The sequence below is a fragment of the Rhinolophus ferrumequinum genome, chromosome 4 (assembly GCF_004115265.2).
Source record: "Rhinolophus ferrumequinum isolate MPI-CBG mRhiFer1 chromosome 4, mRhiFer1_v1.p, whole genome shotgun sequence".
Lineage (NCBI taxonomy): Eukaryota > Metazoa > Chordata > Mammalia > Chiroptera > Rhinolophidae > Rhinolophus > Rhinolophus ferrumequinum.
In genome coordinates, this window is record NC_046287.1 from 21,980,323 (window position 1) to 22,000,005 (window position 19,683).

At 30.1% G+C, this 19,683-nt stretch overlaps 1 protein-coding gene across 1 annotated transcript in view; it reads right to left on the reverse strand.

Moving 5' to 3' along the window:
- KLHL1 (kelch like family member 1) overlaps positions 1–19,683 on the reverse strand; it is a 298,324-nt gene that overhangs the window by 34,975 nt on the left and 243,666 nt on the right. The gene's annotated exons all lie outside the window — the stretch shown is intronic.

A 19,683-nucleotide genomic window follows, 5' to 3' on the forward strand; every position in this document is an offset into this window, starting at 1 on the left:
ATAATATGACCCAGACGCTTTATAAAACAGATTTCCTTATTTATGCCTATGTAAAGAAGCAAATTCTAAAAATCAGAGATTGTACATCTTATGCCTCTACTGTGAAGATTATTTCTATATTACCATTTAAAGTATCACTTTAAGTGATGTTGCATTAAGCACTACAATATGAATTTGAACAGACAAAATATCTACATCTATTTTATTACGGATTTCTTCCAGTAACTTTTATTTAATTTTTAATAAAAAATGTGCAATAGTATATTATATACTATTATATACTCTTACTTTATTTTAATGTTATGTGTATACACATTTTGGAAATGATTTTCTTCTTTCTGAATTTTTTTTTTAAGTTATGAAATATTTCTTTTTCTCTATTCAGTAATGCTTCTCATCTTAAAGGTCTAATTTGTCAATTATTAACAAAACTACATTAAGATTGTTTTTGTTCCAGTATGCTGACCTTGGACTTATGTCGTTATTTAATCCATCTATATTTAATGTAATGACTGATTATCTTTAGATAAAATTTTAATGTTTTTCCTACATAGTCCTTCTGTTCATTTTTCATTTTCTTTCTTCAATATTGCCCTTTTTGCTGTTGTTATTTATTTAGATCATTTTATTTTTCCTTTGCCTCATGTTTCAGCTTATTTCAGAAATAACAGAAATGAATCAGTTTGTCAAATTATCAAATAAGGCTCACATGAATAAGTGATCTCATGCATGATCAAGATTTACTAATAATTTCAAGGATACAAGAAATCCTGAGACCTAGGCAAAACAGTAGATGTCTAGACTTCCTTTCAGGAAGTTCTTCTCTTTCCAGAGTCCTGGTCCCTCTTGTGTGGCTGGTCCTCCATGGAAACACTGATTTCTAATCTTTGCCTCTGTAACTCAGGAAATGTAATGGACCCTGGTTATCAGATTTTGATTTGATCCTTTGACTCTGTGATACACATAAGCCTGGAGAAAGCAGAAATAAACATTGAGTTTATCTCACTACTCTTCCCTTTGACCTCTGGCTTCTCCAGTGCTAGCTGTTTTGGTTTCTCTCCGATGCCTTCACAAATTTGATGTATGTATTTTATTCAGCTTTCATAGTTATACATGATGTAAATAGGAAGCTTCCTCAGATACTAGATTCTCCTTCAAGGCTAGAAGTTAAATTTGTATACAACTTCTAAGTTTATTTTTAATGTAAAAGTTTAATGAATAATGTAATCAAACGTATTAATCTATCATTAATGCTTTGACTTTGGTTTATATATGTGTGTTTAAGATTTTCCTCTACATTGGTCAGTTTCTTAATCTCTCCAGATTTCAATTTCCTCATCACTAAAACAAGAATAATTATAGTAATGATCTCATGGTGGTGTGGTGAGGATTATATGAATTAATGTATGTAAAGCACTTCAAATAGAATCTTATATATTACAGTCACTCAATTTTTGTAAGCTATTATAATTGCTATTATAATCTTCATGTTCAAGTCTCAGGGAGGATATAAAAAGGAAATTCATAGAAGAGGATATATGAATATCTTATAAGCATATAAAAATGCATGATGTAAATGGCAATCAGAATAATCAGGCTATAAAAATAAAACGTCTTTGACAGGAAGGTTCTGACAATAATACTTTAAAATATATATTTTTTAAATATAAAAGTATTTCAAAATCACTTTAAGAACACTGGGAACTGAGAATTCTTATCATGTAACAATTATAACTTAGGAACACCACTTTGAAGATCAATTTAACATTGGTTACCGAAAACATGATCAAGCTTTTACAAAAAATTGAAATATTTTATAATTAAACACTGTACTTATTACAAAAAGTAAAACACAGCAATTGAATTATAAGAACAAGTAAATATTGATTACAATAAATTAAGAAAACATCTATATAAACCATTAATCTTTTGACACAGGTATCTATTCAGTTGTAAAAAAATTAGAAAGTTTTCAATATTTGCTGCTGAAAATAAAATAGAACCTACATTCTGATGGAGAACATAGATAATAAGCACGCAAAATTATTGAAAGATATCATATATTCCTATTCTTTAATTAACTAAAGTATTATGAGCAAGAATCTCAGGGCTGGAGGCAGGAAAAATGTCAGAAGATTGTTGTAATCAGCAGCTCTGGTTTTGAAAAATATTTATTTACCTGGGCTCAAATTCCAATCAATTTTACCAACTATGTGATGTTGGAAAAAATCTTAAATTCCTTATATCTCATCCTTATTCTTAAAGAGTGCCTATCTCATATTTATTGAAGCTTAAATATAAAAGTTATGTAACAGTACTTGGCAGATAATAAAGTCTTAATAAATTTTAATTACTATATAAATGTAATGGTCAGTATGATCTCTCTTAGGAAGAGTCATTAAAGCTGAAATTTTAAGAACTACAATCAGGATGAAAGAGTAATTATAAAATATGTCATCACTCCCAAAACTTAAATTCCTCTCCCAAACATCTCTACTTATAACTAAATAGTCGATCAAGTACTATATTCTGAGGATTGTTTAACAATTCAAATTTTGAAAATAGTCAAGTTTCCCTTGAAAATACGCATACCTATGCTTATGGATTATAAAGAAATATATTCTTGTTGAGTAACACGAGATTTCAGAACTCTGGATGACTTATAATGCGATTTGCATATTTCTTGCAGCTGCAATAATTCCCTTTCAGAAGGGTCTCATTAAGTAGCGTGAATAATTGGACCAGAATAATTTCCAAATCAGAATGATACTTCCATTTCTTCCTTATGTTTACTAAAAATATCCTTACAGATGCAGTAAAGCAAGGTTAACCATTTAAAATATTTTCTGCACTTTATTCAGCAACAATATTAAACCTGCATCAAAAAATCATCCAATGAAAACAGTAGAAATATCTAAAGTCATTTTTATGTGTCTCTAGATTAATTGTATGCTTACTTCTGATAAAAATTTTTCAAATATCTTTTTGATATTTAGTTATCAAAATGTTTGTTTTTCAATACACATAATCCTTTGTATATTTTAAATTATAACTCTTACACATATTATTTCCCCTGAGAATTCGGCAGTAAAATATCTATTAGAATTTTTCTGTATAATTTTCCTTCAAGATAGCTCAGTGAAATTAATAAACCAGCCTTAATTTTTAGGTAAAATAACAATAGTTAAAGTCCAGCACTTTCCGTATGGGTTTTATTTGCTAGGGATATTATTCATATAATCCTACAGAATATCCCCACCCTACACCTACTGAATCAGAATCTGCATTTTAAGACTCTCAAGGAATCATACAAACATTAAAGAAGTACCAGTAATCTCCAAAGTGGAGGACCTCTACCCCAGAGGGTGCATAATGCCACCACTTGGATATGCAAATAACATATTAGAAATTATATTTCCTTATGATTTAATGTCTATCTTTGCATGCTTTCTATGATTATAAGTTTAAATAATTAATACCTTATGTAATTTATGAAAAACCTATTGGAGTGAATAATTAATACATTTATAATTTATGAAAAATCTATCAGAGTCAAAATTAGTTTACCAATAGGCAGAGTCATACAAAAATGTTGGAGATTATTTCTTCGATAGTCCCTTGCTTAGATATCAAATTAGTACATACTAATTTCAGGTAAGATAATGAGTGTTTGATGCAAAACCAAAATTATTTTGTAATTAGAGTCCAAACCTTTCTACAGCATTTTTAAAAGGCTAAACACTTACATTTGATATCTATAATATCCATGTAGCGGTGATTCATAATTGGCACCTACCCTGTTTTCTCCTTATCCTATCATACCCTGTTTCCCCGAAAATAAGACCTAGCCAGACAATCAGCTCGAATGCATCTTTTGGAGCAAAAATTAGTATAAGACCCGGTCTTATTTTACTATAAGACCCGGTCTTATCTAACATAATATAATATACGATCGGGTCTTATATTGATTTTTGCTCCAAAAGACACATTAGAGCTGATTGTCAGGCTAGGTCTTACTTTTGGGGAAACACGGTAATAGAGCCACTAACTTTTAGGTGGGCACACAGCCACTCAGGAAAAAAAAAAAAAAGATATAACTTTGACCCTTTGCAGCTAGATGCAGGAATTTGACTGAAGCAGAGGCATGCTCCGGAAAGCTAATGCAATGGATAGAGGTGAAGCAACCACATAGACAATGAGGTTTCCTTGCATCTGTTGTTAAACACAGAGGGCCAATAAGAGTGAAGACCTAAGATGCTCTAAGGGCTTTTTACAGGTCATTGGTGGTCTTGCTCACAGATGCGCAGATCCTGCCTTTGCCACAAGGAAGAATTCATTCTAGTTAAACCACTGATGTTTTGGGTTTCACTCCTAAACTAGCTGACTTCATTCTAATAGATTGAACTCAGTAGTATTCAACTTCTGACAAATCCTTAGCAATATTCATCAAATAACCTAATTTTGCTTTAAGAAATTCTGCTTTCCAAACGTGCATTCCAAATTTTAGAGTGATACTAATAATGTATAAATAGCAAATTCTTGAGATAAAGAGATCATTTTGACTTAGACAGGTGGTCCCTAATTCAATGTGTTCTTGTAGGAGAAATACAGGAGAGATTTGACAGACAGAGAGGAACTGATGTGAACAAAGAGAAGAGATTAGAAGGATGTGGCTTCAAGTCAGGCAACAGCTGGAGCCTCCAGATGCTAGAGCTGCTAGCAGGAAAGTGGCTCTCCCGACACTTTAATTTTGGAAATTTGGCCTACAGGACAGTGACAGAATACATTTTAAGACAACTTTGTGGTAATTTGTCAGGGCAACCCTAGGAAAGAGTGTGCTTGGAGAATTAGATCCTCGACCCTCCAGAATGTATGGTTTGTTTGTAATAGATCATTGGAGATTCCTCTGTGACCCTCTAGATTTTTCTCTTCTCAGTTTTACATACTATACTTGATTGCGAGACAAAAACAGTGAAAATGAGTTTATATTAAAAAAACACTATTTATATAAATATAGTTAAAGTATAAAACATTTTGGAAGTTTTAAAAATGTATAGAATTTTTTTACTTTATTTTTGCTAGCTTTTTTGTGTATGACTCTACATAACCAAATGAGCCCAGAATGATGATGATGATGATTAATATAATAATAATGATAATAATAATAATAGTACTTCAATCATTCAAGAACATGAGTGGGAAAATGAGTAAGGGAGAGACAAAAGGAAGCATACACAGATATTTTGTCTTGTCATGAAATTCTCAGCAATATTCCAGTAGATTTCCCCCATACTCCCTTGTCCAAGGCTCATTTATAATCCCATCCCTAGACTAATAACTGGCTAAAGTAATGGGATCGCCTTTGTGATACTTCTGTACTGTAACATTGCATCCATGTAAAAGGTTATTTTAGAAAAGATAAAGTGGGGTAGCTGATGGATAGGTAATCAACCATGTCTGTCCCAAGGAATGTAAACCTGAACAGTCTAGCTTAAACAAAAATGTGATGGATAGTAATGATGTTAGTATAAATTTTTTTTTTGAAAAATAAGCAATCATTTACCAAATTTGCTACTTGATGTAAATTGAAAACAGAAAATTTTGATTATCTGCTACACATTACCCATATGAAAGGGGCAACTGTTACGATAGTAAGGTTTTTCTCTACCCTTTAAGAAAAGAAACAGGAATGAAGATAGGTGTGTGTATATCTAGTTTAAATAAATTATCACTATATTATTAACGACTAAATCATTAAGAAGTATATTTGGAAATGAAAACAGATATTTTGTCCATGACTTTTTTATTTCAGGTTTGACCTGGAATTATTTGCTTAAGACAAAAACTATTCTACCCAGCGCAAAATCTAGATGTATATATATTTTTGCTTTAATATAAATAAGTTTAGTGTATTAAAGGAGTAGTGAGGAAAAACATATTTGTTACACATGATGTACACATTTTAATAAATTTTATACATTTACAAATTCAAACTGTTTTAACAATCTATCTTCTATTCAATTAAAAAATATCATTCTATACTAACATATCACTGTCACCAAACCTTATAATAAAATGATCTCCACAGAATTTTAATAGATTAATCACATACTGGTGATATCAATGGAAGATTCTACTTCTAAAATATATTTTACAATCTGTTCTTCCTTTTGTGTGCTCCATAATTTAAATCTTACCTAAGTCTCACATTAAGTATTTCAGCAGCTTTCTAACTCAATTTACTACCTACATATCTTTGTTCTTCAACTGATTCTTGATGCTTCTGTGAGATTGAGATTAATCTTCCAGTAGCACAAACTATCCCAGCTCAAAAACATCAAAGACGTTCCACTGTTGAAAAAATATTAAAGGGAAAGCATTATATGATGTAATATGTTAATATCTGGACTCAGACTTTTTAATTGTATTTACCACTAGTATATTCATAACTTATTCTAATATGTAAAATGCGATACTTGGTGTTTCATCTGTGTTCTATGTAGCCTATCTTTCCTGACATTTCTTATGTTGTACCCTATGCTGCAAAAGATCTATGGTAACATATCAAAATTCTACCCATCATTTAAATCTTCTTTCAAGTCTCCAGAGATAAAATTTCTCGTTGCTTATCAAGCTGCAAATAATGCAGCCATCATTGACAATTTTTAAATAAAGCTTGCATTTTTTCCTAGATTGTAGTAAAATCATCCAGGGTTTGTGTCTAAGAAACTGCAGTCTCTGGTTAATTATCGAATCTCACAAAGCACCCACAACTGTGATTTAGACCTAATGGACATTCAATATATATGCGTTTTCACTAGAGGTATGTGTGGGTAAACCACGGAGGAATAAAAAAATAAATAAATGAAAGATTGATTAATTAGACAAATTGAAGCCTAGAATAACAAATTAATATTAAGTGGTTTGAAATGCAGTATAGAATGGTTAAGAATCTCTATAAAGATGTGCAATGGATTGTGCAATAGTTTGAAAGAAAATTTAAAAATAAAGCTTTAAGAAAATTTTCTGTTTTAAAAAACTATACCTATCTTGATCATATTTATTGTTTAAAGTGCAACATAGCATTGAATTAATATTAACTTACTGAATGCTTACAGTATAAATTTCCAAATTATTAAAAACTACAAATTAAAAATTATGTATTTTACTTATGATATTGCTCATCATAAATAGTAAAGGGAAACATCTATTTTAAGAACTGAAAAAATAATTTAAAAATCAGAATATCAATTTTCTAAGTCAACATAGTTTGAGTTATATTTGAGTCATAGGATTTTTTCTTGGGTCATTTTTATTAAAGTTTTTAAAAGTAAAGAATTATACAGTTTTCATTTTCTAAAAAAAAACAAAAAAAATCTTTCTTTCAGAATATCAAATGAAAAGAAAATTGCTCTGGTATCTTGACTAGAACAAGTGTCTAAAGGTTTAAAGGAGATATTTTATCAAGCATAAGGTCAAGACTAAAATCTCAAGTGATGTCCAGCCTTTAAACCTACTTCAGTCAAAAGCCTTTCAGAAGTTAGTGGGGTAAATCTCGGTGTGCTGCCGCAGAGTTTAAAATGGCACAAGGCAAAGGGTAAGTACTAATGAGCTGTGAAGGTCACTTAGGAGTTTATTCTTTCTAGACAGGTAAATAGACAAGTTGATTTGTGTTTCAGAAAATTAATGTTGGTATTAGGGAGAATTAACTGAATGGGAGAGACAACGGTACTAAACATTTCTCTTATAAAACAGAACAGCACGTGAGATCCTATCATTTGATTTATTATTAATAGATGCTAACCTGAGTTTGTTGTTACGTATTACAAGTATGTATGGCATAAGCAAATGGGGAAACACATATATAATCTTGAGATGTTCTCTGGAAAGCTGTGATTGGCTTATCTCTCTAGTGTAATATATGGTCATCAACACAGTACTGATCTGCTGCCATATATGCTTCTGGCCTTGCCACACTGTTCCTCTCTGTGCCATAGGTCTTCACATAGATTCCTTCACCTAATCAACACTGTCTGCATGTTAATCTGACTTATTCCTCTCCTACACCTTGCACACTCCTGTTTTGTGTTGCATGTTTGGTCATTCTAGCTTGTTCTCTCTGTCTAAACTACTATTTAACATTGTGTGCCTTTAGCAAGTTTACTTAACTTTAAATATCATATAATGATGATAAAACACAACGACAAGCTTATGTTAGAAAAAAAATAATGGGACTGTTGCCTAAATAAAGGATAAAAACCCTAAAAAATAAAACAAAAAATATAGATTAAAGCATTTGTCTTTTTATTAACAAATAGTACTAGTCTATAATTCTAACACAAAATAATAATAATAGTAGCAGCAATGTAAAGTTGTTTTATTTATAAAAATCTAAAACTTCTAATTTTTATTCTCTCTGTAATTTATGTTAGAATATGTCAGTATATGAAGTACAATGTATTTTTCACTTCAATCTTTAGTGAGAGACCCATTAATTAATATTTAGATTTCCCTTATCTAAAATAACACTTGGGGAAGGAACTGCTGCAAAGAAGAGTAGCTTGCTGGCATTTAAACAACTCTAATCAGAAGCTCAGATCAATCACAGACTATTATAAGAATATCAGCTATTTTAATCATATATACATACATACATATATATGTGTATATGTGTATACATATATATATATATATATATATAATTGATAAAACTCTTTGGTCACTTAGTGAAATGTGTGGTTTTTATGATGTGTGGACTAAGGAAAAATATTTTACAAGCACCTTTTCCCTCATATCACAGATTATATGATTATTAAGGTTATAAGATTATAATTATAATAGGTTGTTCTGTAATATGTTAAAGGTTGAGTGAGGGCTTTTTCAAGTATAGCCAAATATAGGGATTCTATTGCCTAATTTAAACCACAATTTTAGCTGTATTTTACTACAAAGAACTGTTCTTTGTTTAACTTACAAATCAAGTAGTGTATTTAGCTTTGCTTGTTTCTGTCTGATTTGCAAACAAGTATTTATATATGCATCACAGTTTGATCTGATACTTTATTTTTCATTGACACAGGCAGTAAGTCTGTGGGAGAAAGAATTAAACTTCACAACTACCTACAGCTGCTAAAGACTATAAATATATACCAAGAAATCCCAATACTTATATTCTAAAGTTAATACATGTGTATTTATATAAAATAATCCATATTACATATATTTATATATATAATTAATTTGTACCACCCATAGACACTCATTATTTCATTATTAATTAGCACACATATTAGGTAATACATTTTTATCAAAGTATTTTTTTTTAATTTCGTAGCTTAAAAATAAATATCATTCTTATAGAAAAGCTTTGAAAACCTTAGTAGTGTAGTATACCTATTATAACAATGTACACATTTATTTATAAGTATAGTATTTCCCTTATTTAAGTAGAAATTTCCCTAGAATCAAGACAAATTGCTCTGGAATTAAGAGAAATTGCCCTAGAATCAAGAGAAACTATCCTAGAAATTGTCCCAGAAGCAATGCCAGTAAATAACTGGTTTTCTATTACCTTACTAAATCCAAAACAATATAAGTTAGGGTCATGTTTGTTCCCATTTTTCTCTCTGGCACCCAGAAAAGTCCTCGCTGAACGAATAAAATTTAGTCTGAAAGTTTCAATCGAACATAGTAAAATATCAGGTTTAACTGAATTTATCCCTCAGTGTTGTAACAGATTCTATTAAAAGCTAATTATTTTCAAAAAATAAAAGTGAAGCAAAACGTTCTATTGCAAAAATAAAAACGTTAACCTCTTTAAAAGGAGTCTATACCAAATAAAGAAAAAACTAGTGGACTTCTCAAAAGCACAGTAACTGTGCTGCATTACTTTTATATATATATATATATATATATATATATATATATATATATATATATATATATATATATACTTGAGTTCTAATAATTAGGCCTTTCAGACCAAGGATAAAGATTGATCATAATGTACTACTCTTTGTAACAATACACAAACTCATAGATATATACATATATGGTAGCAATATGAATAAAATGCCTAATTCAAAAAGACTAATAAAATTTTGACAAGAAATTACAAATACATAGTTTCACAAGTATATGTATGGGTACTGTATATAAATACTGTGATCTATTTTAACTTCTTAAATTTTAATTTTTTGGGGGGTTTGCATATTATATTATAACAATATTAATTAGCCTGCATTTTTGTCATCCTTTAAGAATGTAAAATAGTACAGTCTGGTAAAATAATGAACATTATCTTTGCCTTATTCTCTCCCTTTTCCCAAACATAAAATATAGTATGAGTTGATTTTTGTATTGTTCTTTTTCATTTATCCTAAAGTTTAAAATGTATTTTACATTTAAATGACAAAAAATGTATATAAACAGCTTATGTTATTCTGTTCAATTAGAACATGTTAAGCTATAATTTTTGTTTGTTTGTTTGTATATTAACTTCAGAACATGCTACCTCTCAGGAAAAATTTAACTAAGGACCTATCTTGATGTATCTTTCATTGATTACGTCAGCTCACCTTAAAAGCCACTTCCAAATTCTACTTGAACTTCTACATTTAAAACTATCTTTTAACTAAAATGATCAGGGAAGAAAAGATGCTATGATATAATTTTTCATCTTTACTCTTTCCTGAGTACAAGCTTCATGTCTTTGAAAAGATGAAATATTTTGGGAACGAACTTTTGTCTATATTAAATCTGACAATCTAATCCCTTTCTCAGGGCAAAGGAAAAAAAAAGCAATACATTTTTGTTTAAATCTTCTCCTGGGAGGGCTGAATGATGAAACCATCTAATAAAACAAATAGATAAGTGACTAGTAAAGGGCAGAACTAGCCGCCTATCTTTACCTGGCAATGCTAATGCACTAGCCTAAGTATGTCTTCCAGTGTTTGCTGTGTTACACAAATGACATGGACAGAGGCAGAGTGAGGTTACACTGTTGGTCAGTTGTCATAAAAACAGGTACGAGTGATTCAAAGGTCTAAACCTTTGAACAAAAGGTTTATATTATTGCTCTTATAAAATTAAACATGATTACAATAATATTCACATAAATACAAATAATATCAATGAAGGTATCAATGTCAATACCTTCAACTTTATAGGGCACATTCTTTCAATTAAAAATATGAATTCATTCAAAAGTATTTGGTTTCATATATGTGTTTGGTGCTTAAGACATCAGACCACAACAAATAAGGGCCATGTCCTCCTGGGCTTACATTCTAGCAGGGGTGCTTTGAGTAAACACATAATGAAGTTTGATTTGATTTCATCTAAAATTAATAATATAGATAGATAGATAGATAGATAGATAGATAGATAGATAGATAGATATAGATAGATATAGATATATAGATACAGATATTTGATGGGGAATTTAGGTGAAATGTCTTTTTATGGATACCTAAAGGTTTACAGGACAAAAAATCATAACATTTACCCCATCAATAAAATAGTAAATAACAGCATTTCCCTAAAGTCATAACATGGCCATGACAAAGTTGTTTATAAATTGTTGGTCTCATGGTAGCTGCAAGTAATCCACAAATCTCTAGACATATAAGAACAATAGGTTTAATGATTTACAAATATTTTATCAAATGAGTCATTCTAACAGATATCGTAATAAGCATGCTTATCCACAGAATTTCTGTTGGATAGATATGTATTCATTTAAATAAGCTTTAATAAATTTATAGCCTGATGGTATATGCCACAATACTTACGGGTTTTCTATGTTACATGCAAAAAGAAAACAATTTTTAGAAAATTATAAGCTGTATATACTCTTGAATGCAGTATGAATTCATATATGATACAATCCCTCATTAGTAATCCTCACAAAAAGAAAAACATATCAAATTACATAATCGATCAACTAAACCAAAATATGGTTTTAGAGTTAACGTTGATAATTCTGGTCATTGATAAGAGATTTTCTATGAGGCTGATGAAGCTTAGGGTTCAGGGCCTCTCACTTAGGAGCCTCCTTCTGGGGCCCATGTGAAGGGGTTCTAGCAATGTGTTCACATGGCAATTACACTTCTCCTTCTTAAGGAGGATCTCATCTTTAAGCCCCACAAAAGCTAGCTCTGTCCCTAAACTCATCATACTTACTGTGAAGAATGAACTTGTTATTTTCTAGAATTAGTAATCTACAAATAATCACAATGTAGTATAAAATCAATGTAAAAATAAAGCAAACCAACACAAACCTCAAATCTGTGGAGAATTCCAAACCAAGCTTTGCAACTAATGAGCTGTATGAACTTCAACAAGCTACTTAATCTTTCTGGCTCTGTTTTCTCATTTGTAAAAATAAGATTCTGGAGTAAATATTTTCTTAGATACTCTCTAGGTTTAAATAGCTATTAGTCTAATTTTTTGTTTTGTTTTGTTTTGATTACTTTAGCATCTCATTACCACCTGCACATTGAGATGGAAATTATTAGGAATGAAGAAATTTTTCTATTAAACATAGTTTAAAGATGCATTTTAAATTGAGGCATAGAAGATGTGTATGTTCATTCTAGCTGAAGACATCTATGGAAAAAGTTAAAATATAAAATAAAATCATCTCCCCAGATAAATCTGAAAATGCAAAAGCAAGCAATAAATCAGCAGTCAAAACCAGAATAACAGGACTGAAGTGGTTTCTGTAGTTGATTTAATATTTTTTTCCCCTCTGTTAATAACCCTTTCTATGTGATTCACCTGAATGACCAGGTTGCCCTCTAAAAATCCAATCTCATTTTTTTTATTCAATATAAAAGGAATATCAGGTGAATTAATAATTTTATTATTTAAATTTGAGCTAAATTCAAATATAAAAAGCCAATCATAGATAAGAAATTATCTCAAAATAAATATTTTATTATAAATTAAAAATCCCAATTAAAATATTTCATAGAGTGGGATTATAGAGTTTATATTATGTATTCTCCTGCATGTCTTGTACTGCATATTAAACATGAAAAATGATATTTGTTGTATTTTAAAATATAGTCATGTGATAAGCCAACATCTTTGAAACTAATTTGTTTTCTAATAAACTTGTGGCTTGCTACTCAAATATTCTATGCTTCCTTTTTACCTTTGTGTTTTACACATTTCACTTCAATGACTGAAATGTATTTTCTTCCTCAATTTGCTTGACTAATTTGGCATAATCCTTTATGGTTAAGTTTAGGCATCACCTCTCTTTAAAAATCTTTCCTAATTATCCATTTTGACTTAAAACAGAATGGTCATAACACTCTTACTTATTGTACTTGCCACACTTAATTTTAGTTGTCTTTTCACTTTTCTGGTCTCCCCACTCAGATGCAAGATCCTTAAGTATAAAATCTTATTCATCTTTTTTATTCTAACATGAGTATTACAGCACATAGTGCAATTTTAATGCTTGTTGAATGATTTAACCAAAAACATTCTTACACAAACCCCCTCATATTTAACTAGACTAATTCTGCTAGCCTTATCTTTAACTTAATGCTGGATTTTATTATTGAAAAATTAAGGTGATTCCAAAAATATATGAAAGAGAGATGGATATATTTGATTAAAAGTAGCTGCTAAAGAAGATAGCAAAACAAGCTAGAGATATAACCTAGATCTAAGGTTGAAATTTCTACAAAAAATAATAATAATGCATGCGTATTTGTGGCTATTAGACAGCAAATTTAATTCTAGACTTTATAACCTTTAAGTCACAGAGGAAAACCTAGTTAGTTACATTAACTACAATATTCTTGGGATAAAAACTGATTGATTGCTCAGGAAGGAAAAATTAATATTGTGACTCTTAGATCAAACAGGTATATAGCTAAAGGTTGTTCAGAAGGAGAAAGTGTTTGTATTCAGATCCTACATTCAAGGGCCAGTGTTCTAGAAGATGTTCAATTAGCCTTTAGCATTATATTAAAGCACAATATAGTAAAGATAATTACTTTTATTCAGTCCACAAATTCTTAACACCATTGCATAATACAATGACTGTCTGTATTCCTTAGTAGAATACCATGTAGAGGGATAAAATATAATTCTTGACTATTTTAGAGGTGGGATATTCACATATTGTAAAGGAATCAAGTTGAAGATTAATCACACATTTTTATGATATGAAATTTTACTTCTGGAAATGAATAATTGATTAAGTAAAACAATATCTGTATTTGGTTATATATTTTTTCTATCTTAGAGAGCATTTGCAGCTAGTCTATATAACTAGTGTGTATAATGTTGAAGGTAGATATGATTTCCTATTCATCTCTTTCTACCCAACACCTAATGGGATTCTTAGCCCTAAAAAGTCTTCAATAAATGTCTATTTGGACAAGAACATAGTTTAGTGCACAGATACAAGGGAATATCTAATCTTAGAATTCAATAGGTAACATGACCACAGAAGACTAAGTATAAAATGAGGATTGAGTGATACTTATAGTTTATAAATCAGAGTATATGCCTATACGATCATATTTTATTGAGTCCAGAGTCCTGGAGTTTGTTGTTGTTTCCCTTCCTTCTCTTTCTTTCTTTGTTTTGCTGGCATTACTAATGGTGTGTGTGTGTGTGTGTGTGTGTGTGTGTGTGTGTGTGTGTGTGTGTGTGCCGTAGTTTCAAGAGTAACTGATAAAGTGAAAGTGAAGAAATAAAAGTTCTAAAACATTTTTTAAACTGTACACATATGTCTGTATCTATCTCACAGCTGCATAAGTAATAAGCACGTTAACCTTATGATTTTCTGTTTACTCAAATACTAAAGTTTCAGATGAAAATGGTAAAGTTACCTGCTCTAAAAATTTGTTTTCATGCCCCATATTTGCTCTTCAGAATTTTCCCTATTTTATCAACCAGACATAAATAAGCACTGAAAATTGTAGGTCTGTGTGTATATCTGTGTGTGTGTAATTGAGTATGTGTGTAGGAATTATCAATATGTGTATATTATCGAAAGAAATGGCTTCTATTTTAATCTCAATGTATCCTATATACATATATTATATATATTATAATATATAATTATATATTATATATATGACTTTTATATATATATACTATATATTACTTTCATATATATATATTACTTTTCACTATATCCTTTTAATATAATATATATATATTACTTTTATATATATATTTTATATATATACTTTTCACTATATCCTTTTAATATAATATATATATTACATTTATATATATACACTATATATTACTTTCTATATATATAGATAGATTTTCTATATATATAGACTTTATATATATATATATATATTACTTTTCACTATATCCTTTTATTATTTTTTTAATGTTTGATACAAAAAACTGAGTAAGCAGTTTTGAATTTTATTTCCTTGGGAAAATTGCAAAACTTTAAAGAAAGAAACCATTCAAAGAAACACAGCCCATCTTGGTCTTGTGAAAAGCTATTTTTTAAGTAAAAGAGACATGAAGAGGACAAATATACACTCAGATAATTAAAGAAATAGGCTAAAATGAAGCAAGTGTTCCTTTTAAGAAAATGAAAACTGACAGTTTAGAATGAGATTTTCTAGTCTAATGGGTTATGTCACAAATACATGCAATATTTTATTATGCTGATATTTTCTTCAGCCCATTTGTTAATTGTTTTTATAAGTATAGTTTCTAAAACTCAGAAAAAAACTCATAGTAAATGTCATTTTGTGTTCCCTTTCTTCACATGTACATTCAGGAATTTTATAAATTTAAGTAAGATACTTCTTTTTTCCTAACTCTAAAAAATGAATGCCTATACGTTAAGCTTAGCTAATAAGGTACTCCCAACAAGAGCTTTAAAACTGGAATGAGCAAAGCATTCGAGGAAAGTAAACACTTGTTATTGTTTTTGAATTAGCAAAGTTGGCAGCAATATCTAGTTTCTAGGGCAATGTATCTCAAAGCTATCTCACAGATCAAGAAGTAGATAGAAGCAGAGATGCCAACTTTTTCCTCATCAGACTTTCAAAGGCATGTATGTAATTTTCATCTTGAATAAATTATCAAGTCTGTCTTGGTTTCAGGCGGATTACAGGACATCTAATCAATTTTCCAAGCTAACCATTGTGTTTTGTTTATGTGTTGTTTTGTTAAAGTATATAGTTTAGGGACACATGAATTATGTTTGTACATTATGAATGTGTTGTTTTTTAGCTTAAGAGTGGCTGACCTTCCATCTAAGGGAGAGTCAGCATTTACCAGAATTGTTGACAAAAGGCCAATGCAAGTGTTATTCTCATTCCTTCGAAAATGTTTTTCTTTTGGTGATGACTAGACCACATATGTAATTTCTAAGCTTTTAATAGCCATTATACCTTCAAGAGACTCCTTATGCTCATGGGCCAGTCAGTTTCTGCTTACTGTACCTGTGTAAAATTAATCCTTCATGTTGACATTTGTGGGCATGGCAGAGTAAGGCCCTCCAAAGATCCACTACTCCATGAAAGTAATGAGACCATTGGTGAAAGGTGTCAAACTCAGATCTCTGGGAAATAAATAAAGGCTTAAAAATATCTGAGGAACATTTATTCAAGAAAAACAGCTTACTCTAGATAAGAACAATGAAGTTGGTGATGTTTTAACATGTCCTATTTCCATCACCTCCTTGTTAGTTTTGCAGTAGCCTTGAAAACCAAGAACCTCGTGATTAAGGTAGTCACCATATTCAACAGCCTAGAAGTCATGGAGGAGGCTGGGAAGATTGGGAGATTTCTCAAAGTCAGTTTTTATCCGTAACTCTTTATTTTCTCCTATCTTATTAAAGTAATAATTTTAAAACTGTTTTGATGGATGTATAATGTATAAATATGTAATTTGTATGGCAATGACAATTAAAAATATGTGAAAATTAAAAACACTCCTACATAACCAATGGGTCAAAGAAGAACAAAAATGATTAAAAATACTTTGAGATGAATGTAAATAAAGGCAATAAACACCAAAACCTGAGGAGTACAACTAAAGCAGTACTTACATGGAAATGTATAGCTGTAAAAACTTAAATTAGGAAAGATTGCAAATCAATAACCTAACTTTCCACACTAAGAAGTAGAATATAAGAGCAAACCCAATGCAAAGTGAAGGAAAAGTATATAGAAAAATAGAGTGGCTATTAATAAAATAGAAAATTATAAAACAAAAGAACATTACAAAACTAGCAGTGGGTTATTTGGAAAACAAAATCAGCAAAATTGCAAACCGTTACCTAGACTGAATAAAATATAGAGAAAAGTTTAATAACTAAAATTGGGAATAAAATAGGGAACATTACTACTGACCTTATAAAATAAAATGGATTATAAGGGAATACTGTAAAGAATTACATGCTAACAATTTAGATAACCTAGATGAAATGGACAAATTCCTAGAAAGTCAGTAACTATAGAAACTGACTTAAGAAGAAATGGAAAATCTGAACAGACCAACAAAGAGTAGTGATTAGTAAGATTTCATTTTTTATGGCAGAGTAATATTCCACAGTGTGTGTGTTTGTGTGTGTGTATATATATATATATATATATATACACACACACATATATACACACACACACATATATATATACACACATATATATGTACCACCTTTTCTTTATCTAGTCACCTATTGATGGGCATTTTAGATATTTCCATATCTTGGCTATTAAAATAGAACTGCAGTGAACATATCTTTTCAAGTTAGTGTTTTGGATTTCTTTGGATAAATACTCAGGAGTGGAATTGCTGGGTCATACGGTAGTTCTGTTTTTAATATTTTGAAGACTCTCCAGAGAACAAAGTGATGGCTAGTAGATGAGAGTGGGGTGGAAGGTAGGTAGGAAAGGTAAAGGGATTAGGAAGTACAAATTGGTAGTCACAAAATAGTCACAGTTATGTGAAATAAGTATGGGGAATAGAGTCAATAATATTGTGATAACTATGTATAGTGTCAGATGGGTACTGGACTTATGGTGGAAGGGATAATTTTTGTAAACATATAAATGTCTAACCACTATGCTGTACACCTGAAACTAATATAAAATGATATTGAATATCAACTATAATTTAAAAAATAGTCACATGTTTATAAAGTACAGCATAGTGAATATAGTCAACAATATTTTAATAACAATGTAAAGTGTCAAATGGGTAATAGACTTATTAGGGTGATCATTTGTGGGGTATATAAATGTCTAATCACGATGTTGTTTTGTGCACCTGAAACTTGTAAAAATATAGTATCCTGGTGTTCAAAATTCCCACATAGTAAAGCCCCAGCTCTCTTGGCTTTATTGATGAATTCTGCTAAATGTTTAAAGAAGTAACACCAATCTTTCACAAACTCTTCCACAAGATAGAAGACCAGTGAACATTTCCCAATTCATTCTATAAAGCCAGTATTAAGTTGGTACTCAAGCTAGACAAAGATATCACAAGAAAACTATATATCAATATCCCTTATAAATACAGATGAAAAATATTCCACAAAGTACAGGCAAACTCAATAGGACAACATATAAAAAGTATTATAGACCATGCCAAGTGAGATTTATCTAAACAAGATCAGGTGGATTAATATTTAAAGATCAGTTAATGTAATACACTACACTAATAGAATAAAGAAAAAAAATTGCATGCTCTTTTCAATACATGCAGGAAAGGTACTTGACAAAATCCAATACCCTTTCATGATAAAACACTCAGATAATTAGGAATATAAAGAACATTCTATAACCTGATAAAGAGCATCTGTTAAAAAAGAAAAACTGAAATATTTCCCCCAATAGAAAAGCAAGGCAACATTGTCCTCTTTTGCCAGTTCTACTCAATATTGTCCTGCAGGTTCTAGCCAAGGTAAATAAGCAAGTAAAATAAATAAAGATCATGTAATCTTTAAAGGAAGAAGTAAAACCATTTCTCTTTTCAGATAAAATGAGTTTACTAGACACAAAATCATAAGAAATCCAAGAAAATCTACTAATCTAATAAAAATGTTCATATAGGCTTCATGATACAAGTTCAATATACAAATTATATATCTATACACTAGCAATGAAAAATCTGAAAACAAACATAAGAAATTATTCAATATACAATAAGGTCAAATATAATAGACTATTTAGCAATAAATTTAGCAAAAATAAGAGAAAATAGACCTAAATAAACGGAATGGCATCTAATATACATTGATTGGAAGAATTAATACTGTTAATATGGCAAAACTCACAAATTGATCTACAGATACAATCCAATCAGTGCCTGAATCCCAGCAACCTTTTTGAAGAAATTGAAAACTGATTCTAAAATTTGTATGGAAATGCAAGAGACTGAATAATGCAAAACATATTGAAAAGAAAAACAAAGTCAGAGGTCTGACAACATCCAATTTCTAAACTTACTACAAAGCTATAATCATTATGACAGTGTGGTGCTGGCATAAAGGCAGACATAGACATTAATGGAATAGAATTGAGAGTCTATAAATAAACCCGCATATTTATGGGCGATTGATTTTTGACAAGGATGCCAAGACAATTCAATGGAAAAGAAAGATCTTTTCAACAAATACTAGTGCTGAGACAACACACAAAAGATCAATGTTGAATTGCTACCCCACACCAT